The sequence below is a fragment of the Phallusia mammillata genome, chromosome 6 (assembly GCF_965637545.1).
Source record: "Phallusia mammillata chromosome 6, kaPhaMamm4.hap1.1, whole genome shotgun sequence".
In the NCBI taxonomy this organism is placed as follows: Eukaryota; Metazoa; Chordata; class Ascidiacea; order Phlebobranchia; family Ascidiidae; genus Phallusia; species Phallusia mammillata.
In genome coordinates, this window is record NC_137257.1 from 23,812,412 (window position 1) to 23,826,653 (window position 14,242).

At 37.0% G+C, this 14,242-nt stretch overlaps 1 long non-coding RNA gene and 1 pseudogene across 1 annotated transcript; one reads left to right on the top strand and one right to left on the bottom strand.

Annotated features, from left to right (window-relative positions):
• The first annotated feature begins 3,541 nt into the window (after positions 1-3,541).
• LOC145232028 (uncharacterized) lies at positions 3,542-7,817 on the top strand. Its single transcript, XR_013860815.1, has 4 exons — positions 3,542-3,575; positions 5,060-5,145; positions 6,102-7,311; positions 7,380-7,817. It is a non-coding gene; the product is annotated as an uncharacterized LOC145232028 (long non-coding RNA).
• A 660-nt stretch (positions 7,818-8,477) lies between these two features.
• LOC145232026 (uncharacterized) lies at positions 8,478-11,976 on the bottom strand (annotated as a pseudogene).
• Between the last annotated feature and the right edge of the window lie 2,266 nt (positions 11,977-14,242).

Below are 14,242 nucleotides of genomic sequence, written 5' to 3' on the forward strand. Positions count from 1 at the left end.
ATTATACCACCAGTGGACTCTCTTGCTATTACTGTATATATATGTATTTTCCACGGGATTCGAACACAGGACACTCCCGGGGACGAATCCCGATCAAGGTTTTTTATGTCTGTATATGGGTCAGGCGCGTCAGGCCATTCGGCCAAGTTCCTGCCCCTATTACTGTATATTCTAGATTAGATGATTCCACGAGACAAACCACTCCTGTCAGTGGTGACACGATCTTATCTACCGCTACAAAATCTCACTGATAATTGCGATTCAGATTGTTGGTTTGGTTTCGAGGTCTGAACTTGCTTAATCAGTTGGGTTTGGGAACCTATTTAGAACGGTTTCTTGTAGTTGTGTTTCTGCATAAGGTTCATAATAATGCGCTGCATTACAGTTTTGTTGCTATTTGCAACACTATAATAATTTTCTAGTACACTTGATATATTGTCGCTGCCATTTATAAATGCCGTGAAAGTCTTTGCTTTGAAAGCGGGAAAGAAACAGTCAATAATTGACAGGGTGCCTCCGATTTGGACAAATGTGAAGAAAATGGGGAAAACATTTTTAATCACCACTGAAGGAAATAAGTGTTTTACAGACGGAAGCAAACCGTTATATGTTGACTGGTACAAGAACGGAGATCTCGTTACAAAGTCACAAAGAGTTGATGGTTACAAATTTCGACGAAACAACCAGATTTTGATCCTAAGTTCTGCGGTCCTATCAGATGAAGGTGCTTACCGCTGCGTTGTGACCAATCATTTCGGCTCAGTTACTTTTTCACGCCATCTGTACATTAAACATCGAACCACGCACCGTCCTATACTTTAATTCCATGAGCCAACTAATAAAACTGCACGCGTTGGTGAAAACGTCGAATTTAGATTGAGAGTTTTCAGTGCATCTGGTGCATACGTACAGTGGTTGAAACACATTGAAGTTAACGGTAGCAAAATTGACCCACAGACGAATACGCCATATGTGAAAGAAATCACTTCACTAAAGGCAAGTCCTGTTGGATCTGATTGGCAAAGCTATGTGTTGGAGAATGCGACTTTAGGTGATTCTGGAATTTACATTTGTCTGGAATCTCTCATCTTAGTACTGTACATGGTTAACTGTTACTAAAAAACCTGGTCTAGGCGAAACTACATCGGTTTTGTATTTTGTTGTAGTTGGCGCATTTGTTGCTATTGTTGTATTTTTCGTTACAATTTTTCTTGCATTTTTACTTTGACGTGTTTGGCAAAATTGTGTTTACGTTCAGTGACAAAACCTAGCAAATGCCGAATCCACATCAGTTCAGTTGATTTCGTTCAGTACTTTGGCCTTTTTAAATGTGTTTTGGGGCCTCTTTACTTCATAGGCTATTCCTTTCAGCAAAAATTAAGTAATCAGTCAACCGCAACCGAGAAATACCCTAAAATGTAACTAAACCGATAAAATGTTGTTAAGTTTTGTGTGAAAACTTTGTCAGTGGGCATTATTGTTTAAAAGATATTGTTCTGATGACTGCAGCTTGTTTTTGTTCATAAATAACGTATTATTCGTTTTGCATATCTATAAAACTTTCGAATAAAAAAACAAAGGCCTTTAAGTAAACAACATTTCTGAAAGCAAATAGTTTAACTGATAGCCATGATGCAATTTCATTGTACAGTTTTGTCACTGCAGCAAAAGTTAACATTCTAGCAATCATTTTGGTACATTTATTACATTAATCAACACAATTATTGGGTGATTGCCACACTTGGCGCAGATTCTGCCGGAAATCTAATCTTTCTCTCATCAAGTTTACCCCTACTTTAAGCGGCATGTTTATCACCAGGAGGCGCTGGTCATCTTTTTGAAAACTTGCCTAATTTGTCAGACTCAATGGCGCGTTGGGATTCCTGCGGTTGGCAAAAATCCTTGTGATGGACATAGGGGTGAGTAACACAAAACCGTAAATTACTACTACGTAGCTTAGTTAGTAAAGCACGCAAAGGCTCCGAATCTCACCGCAGGCTAGCTTGATTTGGAATAACGCCTTCAATACGCCTGACGTGCAAAGATTTTGGAAAGTATACTCACCAGCAAGCGACTTATAGCTACTTTGAAGCAATAAATTAAAATGAATGGTTACCTAAAACGAAAATAAAACATGCAGTGCGAGATTGATCACTCCAATGGCACCTTTGTATTTACTTTGTTAGCATTTCACTCTTCATTTTCAAATATTTTAAATTTGACTCACTAAGCATAGTTGCAAATCAACTACATCCACTGCTTGGAGAGATTTTTCTCGTCTTCAGTAAACTTCATCTCTTTCGCCACCGGTCCGTTGCCAAATGGAACACCAAAAGTATATACTTAGTCAACAATATGATCAGCTTCACAAAATTCTAGCTTCTTCGTCATATTGCTAAATGCTTCATCATGGTGCATTCGTAGTTGCTAAGTCATGTAATACATGTAGGTGAGGTGACCAGCGTATCTTTTCATAAACTCGTTTTCTTCCGCCCTAATACACCGCTTTGTAACTGAAACTCTTAACCATATAAAGATCACTTAAAATTGGCTTCTTTATCAGCTTTAAGGGTTTTATTCTCAGAGCTAGAGTGTCATTAATTACAAGCCACATGTACAATTTAAAGCAAATTCCTTAACAACTGCAATAAACATTTTGTTACCAGATCCACTATGGTAATCATACGTGTGAGTGTAAAGGGGAATGGACGTGGTTGGTGAAATACACCTGCGAATGCATTGACTTCGATAATCCAGCACGCTTGCGGTGTGGGCCGTTTGACTCAATTGCTGGAGCTTGTATGCATACAGCTGGTAGCTTTATAAATAACAGGACACAAACAGGTGTTTATCCAGTTCCATGTAACGCTGCTGCTATGCAAAAGCTTTGTATAGCTTTGAGTCCGTATTTTATTGCGTGATTTTTGTGTTTTTTGTGGTTGAACAACAAATTATTTCAATGTAAAAGCATCGAGCCAATAAATGGCTTAAATTATTTCAAAAATCTGAAATGCGATATGAAATTTGAAGATCCTTCCACAAACAAATAACCCTAATAATTTATTTCCACATTTTTTGCATTAGGTACGTTAGACACAACTGATTGATGATTCGTCGTTGCTTTACGATTTCTCAAATGTATTCAAGTGCATAATACAAAGCAAAATCCCAAACAGGTTTTTTTAAGGTTTGGTTTGGGTGACCGCTAAGTAGTTTTAAGAGACCGCAAGTGTTTCATTTAAATACCAAAAAATAGCCATATTCAAATTTTGGGAAACCGCTGGAGAAATTTGAACATCCTTAAAAAAAACACTGATCCAAACATTTGAATTTGTGCTTTTTTCTACAAAAGACAAAGAAAATGAAAAGAGCCTGGTTACAGTTCTATAAATATAAATTTGTAACCCCCACATATTTTTTGCTGTGATGATAATTGAATATATTATTTTTGGCTGCAGTTTATTTAGTATCGCTTTTTATGTCAGAAAACACACATTAGTTTCATTTTGAATACTGAAACTCGTATTTTCGAACTACTGACTTACATGATAACTGAAAGTTGGCCAAAACTTGCGGTAAGTCAAAACTAAACGTCTTCATGGAAAAAGTAACCTAAGCAAACCTTCAACAAGAACAAAATAAAATCATAGCACAAGCAGTAATGCTTTTTTATTTATTCCGTTTTTTTGTTATGTTGCAAGCAGCATTTGCTTGATTATTTTATGTCTTTACTTAAGTTTATAAGCTACCTATACATACTTGGCCATTGAAGGTGCACCCTTTGGTCGCCAACCTTTTTTACATCTGAAAAAAAGTACAATAAAGTAAGAACTGTTATAAGTTATTTAAGAACGATTGTGTTGGCTATTGCGACATTACCCTGATGAAACGTCTAGAATGAGCTCAAACCTCGAAATGTTATTTCAATTATCTGTTGATTAACAGAAAAGTTTATGAAATATGCCTGAAAACAACACAATATTCTTTGGATACAGTTTGTTAAAAGCAATAGAAAGAAAATCTAGCCTTTAGTTAACCTTTTGACTGAAATTACGGTCCTGATTCCGATTCCTTTTTTTAAAATTTAGTTTAGTTTGGATCGCTGGAAATACTTTGTAGTAATGTGTATTTTATATTTTGTGTATTTTTATTTTAGCGGCACATCTGACACGTCAAGGCAATTTTGTATTTATTTAAAGTCTAGCGGCCACTACCTTTGCCCCGAGTTACAATGCCACGTTGTTGTTTACTATAAATTCGCGTTTGCTAACCAAGAACACAGACTTTTAGAGACACTCACTTACTTACTTACTTTAGACAAAGTTATCGCCTACGTTATACTTTACGTTTGTTGTAGTTTTATATATATTTTGTTTAGTAAACCTTGTTTAACGTTCTGGGTTGTTATTAGTCAGCTGTCGTTCAGAGTTATTTATTTTTGGAGTCAGATCGCGCATATTCTTTCTTTAACCTAACGTTGCACCGCATAAATCGCCCAAATTTCTTCTCATTTGCAACAACTTTTTAAAAGCAAATACATTATGTGAGACTAAAACATATATGTAAGTTTACAGCATGTATAGTTGCTAAACACCAGTTATACTTTCAACTAATCACGTAAAACAACTGAAAAAAGTTTATTTTGAAATTGTCCCCCATGATTTCTATGAAACGTTTGTTTTCTTAATCACGTGATCGCGAGTCTCTTCTTGAATAGATGAAATACTGAACGAGAGCAAAATGGCGGCATAGCTTAGTTATCTTTAAATATCATCCAAACATCGAAATTTAATTCCCCTGTTGTAAGGTATGTTTGTGCCACGTGTTGTAAACTTGATTATTTAGAAATAATCAATTGTTTGGTCAATTGTTTCGAAATAATAAAGCCATTGTTATTGAGTCGCATCACTAGTTGCTGGTGAAAACTAAACTATTTTGTCACGTAACAAAAGTATCATTGTGCCAGTTACCAACAGATAAGTTTGAAAACAAGTCAATTAGATAGTTGTGAATGATAGTCAGGTTGGCTTTTCGTTTATTTAATTTGTTTATATTTTAGGTGCATTTGTGAAAAACTGAAGAAGCAATTCTCTAAATGTGGAAGCTTGAGGGAAAAATCATCCGATAACAGTTTGAAAGCTAAAGGTAGGTTTAAGTTAATTATATGGCAGTTAAAAAGTTTGTAGATAAATGTTTTGGTGCATGTTTTTTAGAGAAATTTAAGTTTCAGTTAGATAAAGCAAACGGTATTACCAGCAATGGTGTTATAAGTTGTAGCTAAATGTTTTATGACTAAGCTATTTGGTCACAATTTTGGCTGGTATATTCATTCTGAAGCATATGAACACATTTGTGCATTCCAAAATGTAAATGACAAAGCATTGAGGTAAAATTTATGTTTGTTTAAAATTACTTTAAAACATCCTGATAGTATATGAATAACTTAACACTACATGTCATGTGTACAGCTGTTAACAGTTGCAATATTATAGCTCGCAAGTCGAAAATATCACATGGTAGTTACACCTGCACGTTGTTTCAGAGGCGGGGCGCGTTTTGTGCGAGAGGCGCTTTTTGCCATTAGAAACTCGCTGCAAAGTTAGGGTGTTTTGGTTTAAATTGCACACAGCAATTTGTTGGTGGTCAGGTGTGTAAAATGTTGTTCAGACTGCAGTCCGCTACTTACTAATTCGATAAAGAGTGTGTTCATGTTTTATTATGCATTACGTCCTGAGAAAATAGGATTTACCTCATAATATTTCATTTAGTAGTGCGTACAAAGCTTTGTTGTTGCATTTTTGCTCAAAATATAGCTGTTTATCGATACATTTGTTTCAGACCAGTTTCGTTTCAGACCAGTTTCTGAAGGCAAAAGTATAGTTTGGCAAATCCACACCGCTAATAGGGTTATGTCTGTTGGTATACTATTTTAATACGTGTTCATAATTGCAACAAAATTTAACATTTAAACCGATACTACGATTTAATCGTATACATTTCGTAATACTTATTACGAATTTACATGTCGCACAGCATCTAATTTACGGCTAAATTGTTAATATTTCAACAAATTGACCATAACACTTCCTAATGCCTTACAGAAGGAACATAAATGGAAACATCCCATCGCGTAAAGAGCACGAACTTTTATCAAACAAGCATTGCAAGACCATCAAGACATTCAAGAAACTTTATACCCATACGGACAAACGAATTGCATTTTCGCAAACGTTTTTAAGGACAGTCCTGTGCAAAATTTGCGGCAAAATTTCGTTGGACTTGAAAAATAAACCACTTGAAATATGTATTTGAAGTTTATTGTTATTTACTGCAATACGGATTTTTAGCTTCTTAGCTGACTTTTCGATTGTTTGATTGTTGTTTAGACATCCCTTTCGGCCCTATTATGTTAAATCCAAATACTGCCTCGCACATCTGTAAAATCCGTTTGCAAAACTGCGTTTGCCTTAACTAAACTGTTTTGTACTCAACTCTTCGGGTTTATCACATATAACGCTGTACAACCCCAATACGGCTTTGGCTAAATTCCGAAGCGGGTACGCTTTGTCCTAAAGGAAAACCTGGAGCCTTTTGTTTCACCAATACTCGAACACAGCATGGTTTTACGCGGCCCATTTTTTTGCTTGCTCCTAATTTACGATCATTTTTCGCATTTTTCTTTGATAGCTTGTGCACGGCCCTGCGTTTTATTTTGTATGTATTATTTTGCGGATTTAGGGCAAGAGTGTTGGTGAAACTTTAGGCAATAGGTTAACCTTGAAGGCAAAATGTGACGGTTTAGAATCCAGTTAAAGTCGTTGAGCCTTTGTACAATGTTGTGTGTAGTAAACACGAAAAAATGAGTCACTTCAGTACAGTTGTTCCGGAACGCGGTGATGTAAAACAGTTTTCACATATGTGTTACGCAGGTTGCGGAGATAATATGAAATGTCCGATGTGGCATATCCACCTATCTTGAGCCAATCTTGTTTTACGTATTTGTATTATTTGCAAACTGGCTCTTGTTACTCCAGCGACGGCTGGCAATAGTTTTAACAACTCAGCGAATGCTGCCGATAAATGAAACGAGCCAATCTTGTTTTACATTTTTTGTTGCTTGCAAAATGGCGCTTTTTACTCCAGCGACGGCTGGCAATAATTTTTAATACTCGGCGAATTCTGAAGTGACCACCTGCCAAATACGTATTTTTATGTTACGTTGTATGTAAGTTACGAATTTTTCTGTTTACAATTATCTTCGCATTTTTGTTCGCTTCTTGGCTCTGTCTATGCAGTGCATTAAACTAAAACGTAAGCATGCGTTTCGCATTTAACCAACCTGAAACATAATTTTTGCTTAATTTTGTTCTGCTTTGCAGATTGATGCACAACGACGGTGACATCATCAACCGTTGCTATTGGAACGTTTTCACGTTCGTTCGGGTGGGTGGACTGATCCGATTTATCGAACTTTCGACTGGTGAGTTTTATTACTATGGTATTTTATGTTTGCCTGTATTTTTGCCTTGTATGTGTTTGCATCTACTGCATCAGTACTGTTTAGTATTTGACGCATTTAAAGGATAGAAACCAATAACATTTTTAAATTATTTCGCTCGTAAGCTTGTAAGTAAACAACCCAAAACTCATATGACAAGCGGTTTGCAAGGTATTTTTTTCGATTTTCTGCCCCCCTATGAAGTATGCATTAGTAGTGTACCCGTGTGTTTGCTATAACTTATGTCTTAATGCATAAAATTTCACATTTGACATCATTAATTATGTAGCGTATAGTTTTGTCTGTAACTAAGCTTCAAAATGAAACTACATTTTCTATTACTAGATGAGAAGTCTAGGTAGTTCTGTCACTGGAAGGAGCTACATAAAGCTGAAAAACAACAATTTGAGACCGTTTTCGCGTTAATAACTTTCGTGCGAAACAGCAGCTACAAACAGGTTTGAGGATCATTGATTTGTTTAACCAATGGTTATTAAAAGTGGGCGCCATCGCTCCCTTACAGGCGTTTGCAATAATGTATGGGCACTGAAGAATAGATATACAATTATTCGCCAAAATATCTACGCAGTAGCTAAATATTTAAATACAGTGGCAAGGAGATGTCAGTTTTATTACTCTCTATCTGTCCAAACTTAAACAAGTTAGCGAAATGTTTTCGTAATATTAACTTACATGAAATTCGTAGGCAGTACACCTTGTCCGTGCACGAGCCTAAATTAAGGGAGGGCTTTTAAAACCAAAGTTTTTGTGAGGGAAAATCAAAAGTACGCAAAACCAACACGTGAAATGTAATTAAAATGTAATGTTTAAAATAATCTAAAAAAAATTTGTATGTTAGCAGAAGTTAAAAACAAAATACAATATTTATCTTAACTATTCAACTTGTTACACCGCAATCCAGTAGCTCAGAGACAAAACAGTTCCTGAACACTATGTATTTGTACTGACCTACAAGGTAGACAATTAACAACACTGCCGTATATCTGACTCCTTGTATAAACAAACTAATGCTGCTTAACTAAACCTAAAAAGACGCAAAACTAAATTAACGTTCCCACATTATATTTCAATAAGGCATGCCACGAAAGCGCCCCTTGCGGATAAACACGCAACACAAAAGTTACAACGCCAACGCGTGAGCTACACCAAAGCACGCTATTGTAACTAATGAACTTGGTACCTAAGGTAACTCTAGATAACTTAAGGTAACTTAAGGTAACTGATTTTAAGTCTAAAATACGTCTATATTTATAGCTTTCAGGTCATATCTCGTTATCACGGGCATAGTCGTAAAACGTACGCCCGAGAAGATTAACTGTGTTCTAAACCGTAATTATTCTTTAAATTGCTTATAGAAGTGTCAAGTGTAACATGGCTGGAAGCAGTTTAAGACGTTGCTTCACGTTAACACGTAAGGGGACGATAAAACGATAGCCTTAAGCCAGTATATGACCAGTGCGTGATTAGAGAACAGGTTTAAACAGCTTTAATAGCCGGTCAAGCTTTTGTGTAGAAAAAAGGTGAGGTTTGACCGAGTTTGACCGGGACAATATGACACGACAATTACACGAATTAAAATGTTTTGAATTAAAAAGTCCAAAGTCCGATACATCACTCTCCGTCCCGTGAAATGTTTTCCGGAAGAGATTCTCCTGGATGATGTTTTCGAATTAGTTTGTTGTCCGTTTATTGTTTCCGATTTGACGCTTCGTGCTCCAAAGTCAAATGTTGATTGTGCCGAAATTTTTTGTCCATTCTTCGTTTGCTTGATGGTTGGATATCACGCTGTGTGGTGATAGGTTGTTTGTATTTTTTGGTGAACTCCAGTTGACGAAGTCTTTTGTATTTTCGAACGTCATCATGTGGAGATCAAATGGAGTTGTGATAGAATGTTGCTTGATGCGATTCGAACAGTTGATCCGGTGATTCGAACAGTTGAATTCGCACGTTGATTTTTGAACGTCTGTAATCTAAACATAACATTTCGCGCGGCAAATTTTCACACCAATGATTATATAAGGGCTTTTTTTTTCAAAAGGGATATAATGATTAAGTATATATATATATACAATACGATTAAAAAAAGGCGCAAATTCTAAGTACTATGTAGGTTTGTGATATACAAATAAAAATAGTTTTGACATTTGACAAGTGTTTCTGTTTCGAATTCTTGTAAGAAATTAAACGAGCTGCCGTACTTTTCAGAGTTTTTGCTAAGCTTTTTTACGGTTTGACGCGTAGCTATGCTGGCGACTTGATTTTACATGTGAAATTTGGCTGTGCAGCCTCCCACTTGTAAGGGTTTTGCAGTGCTTTAGCAATCTGCGGTTGTGAGTTGTTGAGTCGCATTTTGAGGTATTACTCTCGCCATTTCGACCGACAGGCCAATCTATGACAGATTATTATATTTTCGCGCTGCCGTCGAGGCAAGGTAAAGGATTTTTAGGCAATCAATCTCATTTGAGTTGCAATTGCTTTTAGGCGGTATTTGGCCTAGCGACTGTGCAGCAATGCTGCTTTGAGCGGTGCTCATTGAATTATAAGGTTCAATATGAACCAGTTTAATTGGCGTTCGATGAACGCTAGCGCAACAGGGCGCTTATGGTCTCAAGGCCATTTGCATTTGCTTTAACATCGTTCCGCTTTATTACTGTAGCATTCTCCTGCATTTTTCCTTGGCACGTTTAATTGATTAAACACAATTTCATATTTATCGTTTTGGTTTCACATAGAGTCATGTCAAATCTAAAATTATTTTTATACAGGGTCAACCTACTAGGTACTTAGAACGAATGTTATGATCGTTTTCGTTTCAATATGAAGGTAGTTGTTAGAACGGCCAATGTACGAGGTTCTTAGAATACTTATAGCTGTATTGGCGTGAGCAAGGCCGATGTGATTTGACGTATAAAGACGATAATGTACTTTCTGCTTGACAAGTCGTCGTCAGTATTGGTAGCATTGATCTATCTGTAAAACTACACTCAAAAAAACAAAACATTAAATCTGCTACAACATTGCGACGCTAACTATTTAGAGCAAACAAACTGCCATAAACTAATATTAGTAAAGGGCCAAACAAGAATATGCTTATCTATGAATGATAACGGTCTGCAAACTTTCTATGCCCTAATGACCAACTTTCGCTTGTTTGTCTATAGCGAGAAGCAGTCAATCCCTAAGGTGCAAGGACTTACAGACTATTGGGTCAGACATGTAGTGAGAAGTAGTAAAAATGAAATAATTGCTGCCTTAGGCGCATGCGGCCCCAATTACCGCAACCACGTACGAGAGAGACGAGGATTTCTAATTAAGTAGACAAGTAGATTAATATTAGACCGTATCAAGCATAAAGGTGACATTTCCCAGTAAAAATTATAGTTATGACATGTACAGTTGCGGCATTTTAAGATTAGCAATCGCAAGGTAGAGATTAAAAGTAAGGGGAGTAGGCAATGTCGTAGTAAGGTAATCAAATTCGTCGATAAACAATAGTCAATCAATAATTATACTTATCTGCTATCCGATTCTCAGATCGCCCGCGGATCTAAACAATCCGGCAGTTCGTCTGACGAGTTGCTGGAATCGGCACGCGTCGACAATGACACTTTTATTGCCCGGCGACAATTGTGTCTATTTCGGTCACTTTGATAGACTGAAAGTTCGTTAGTTCGTTAAACGATGCGATTTCATACGCGTTTTCAGCCAATGCTTCCAAGGACAAACCGTAATCAGGCGCAAAAAACGAGTAGTTTAACAACTTTTCGGCGACCGGTACTGGATCTTGGTTATCGCCCTGAGGAACCAAACTATCAACAGAGACGCTAGGGCGCTTACTTTCCAACGTAACATCGGGAAGCGACTTATTTACCTCAGCAACAGGTTTAACGCTAAAAGCCTTTATGAGAGCCTGTTTTAAATCGTCATACGAAAGACAACCACCAACAGCACCTAAAATGACGTGGCTGACCTTTTGCGCTTGTGCCTGGTTCAACACAGAGACAATTAAACAGAATTTCTCAGCGTCGGACGTTACCTGGTGGCTTTGGAAAATGTTTTCCACCGTTGTAAACCAAAATTTTACCGTATCCGTCCACATGGGAGGTAAATTAAGTTCACCAATCCCAAAAGGCGCAGAATTAATTTGATAGCGAGGTGTAGAATACTGTGCATCACACGGTGCCTGGCTACGTGGCAAAAACGGCGATACTGCCTGGTCTCTATCTGAAAACTTGACAGAATAATTCGAGTGTAGCTCAGTCTCAGAGTAATACAATACCGTTGGTGAAGTCCATGCAGACTGGACAGGCGTATTATAACAATGCGTCGCAGCGCTTACAGAAACAGGAACGAAACTAGCAATTCTCTGCATCATTAATTTGGGCGTTATTAACAGCGATTTTATCAGAAGGTTAAATGCGCGACATTCAATTTCATCACGTCGGGCTCAACAAATTTGTACTGACCTACAAGGTAGACAATTAACAACACTGCCGTATATCTGACTCCTTGTATAAACAAACTAATGCTGCTTAACTAAACCTAAAAAGACGCAAAACTAAATTAACGTTCCCACATTATATTTCAATAAGGCATGCCACGAAAGCGCCCCTTGCGGATAAACACGCAACACAAAAGTTACAACGCCAACGCGTGAGCTACACCAAAGCACGCTATTGTAACTAATGAACTTGGTACCTAAGGTAACTCTAGGTAACTCTAGATAACTTAAGGTAACTTAAGGTAACTTAAGGTAACTTAAGGTAACTGATTTTAAGTCTAAAATACGTCTATATTTATAGCTTTCAGGTCATATCTCGTTATCACGGGCATAGTCGTAAAACGTACGCCCGAGAAGATTAACTGTGTTCTAAACCGTAATTATTCTTTAAATTGCTTATAGAAGTGTCAAGTGTAACATGGCTGGAAGCAGTTTAAGACGTTGCTTCACGTTAACACGTAAGGGGACGATAAAACGATAGCCTTAAGCCAGTATATGACCAGTGCGTGATTAGAGAACAGGTTTAAACAGCTTTAATAGCCGGTCAAGCTTTTGTGTAGAAAAAAGGTGAGGTTTGACCGAGTTTGACCGGGACAATATGACACGACAATTACACGAATTAAAATGTTTTGAATTAAAAAGTCCAAAGTCCGATACATATTTATTCAAACACGCAATCGTATAATGAAAACTATATTCAACTCCCTCAACATTAAACCAGGTATCCATATGTATGCGTACATAAACATACCACAAGCAGAATTAAAACTTAAAAAATATTCTCAAAAAACTTTCACAAAAAATGAGCTTTCCTATTCGGGCTAAAAGCTAATCACCCATGTTAGGTAAAGAGGGTGGGGTTCAACAGGAAAAGAAACCACCAAAAGAAGCCCTGTTGGATAGTTTTCAGGCGCCAGAAGAAAGTGCAGCACAAAACTCAGTGACGATATTAAACAATATGTAGAACAAACAAAAAAACGGTACAGAAAATACAAACAAATAAATAAATAAATAAACAAATAAAACAACATAAATGAAGAAAATAAAAAATGAGTCAATGGGTTGTCGCGTCTCAGGGAGCGGTTCGGGGTTTCAGGTGATGGTCGAGACCTAGCCGGGAGCAGCTGCCTGCGAAAACAACTGCAGCAAATTATCTGCTCATGCAACTACCAGACATTAGCACGCTTTGCAAGTAATTTTGTTAGTTCACACAGCACACAGTGATTTATGTTCAAAAAAGTCTAAGGTGATGTAAAGTGCAAATCATCACAATCATGCAACAATAAATAAACGCACACACACGCGCATATGTGTAATAACCGTTTGCGTTTATATATATTTGCTGGTAATAACCAGTTGAATTTGCAGTATGCGTGACAGAGTGCAGGAAAAGCTGTTAGTAGAAGTGGTACTATAGTGACAGTGAATAATGCTACAGGGCGATCAGTGTACAGTCATCAACAACTCAAAAACGCATGCTGGTTGTGTGGCACTGTATCAGAGCCTAGTTTGCCTACGGCGTAGCGTTTAGGAGCAATGTGCAGGTGTATTGATTATATCATTATAGTAGAGTTACATAGTTTACAACAGTGGTTTAAGATTTGTGTAAAAGATAAGCAGTGAGGTGATTTGCAAACACTCTTGCGCTAGGTGCATTTCTAATTTTATCTGGGATATTATTCCAAATCTTCGGACCCACATATTTAAGTGACTGCTGGCTTTGTGTAGTGCGGCAGAACGGTTTTAAGAAGGAGCTGGCACGAGTTTCCATTGTTAGGTTATTTACACTTACGAAATTGTTAAATATATCTGGAAGTGTGTTATTATTATACTTATACATAAATAAGGAGGTTTCAAGCTCGAAGAGCTGCTTGATGGAGAGCAGAGAATTTTCCTCCATTACTTTGGACAAATCACTTTTATGTTTAATGCCAAACACACATTTTAGGAATTTATGACATATACTCTGAAGTTTCGTAATTAATCTTGATTGTCCATGGTGCCAGTTAATTATACAATATCGTATGTGGGACATATTTAAACAATGATACAGACTTAAAAGGGCTTTGGTATTAAGAAAGTGTTTTATCTTGTAGATAATGGCCAAGTTTCTTTTACATGACAAAATCAATTTGTTAATTTGCTCCTTCCACGGTAGCCTCTCGTTGACAATAATCCCTAAAAATTTGATAGATTCCACCTGCTCTAGTACATGCCCTTTG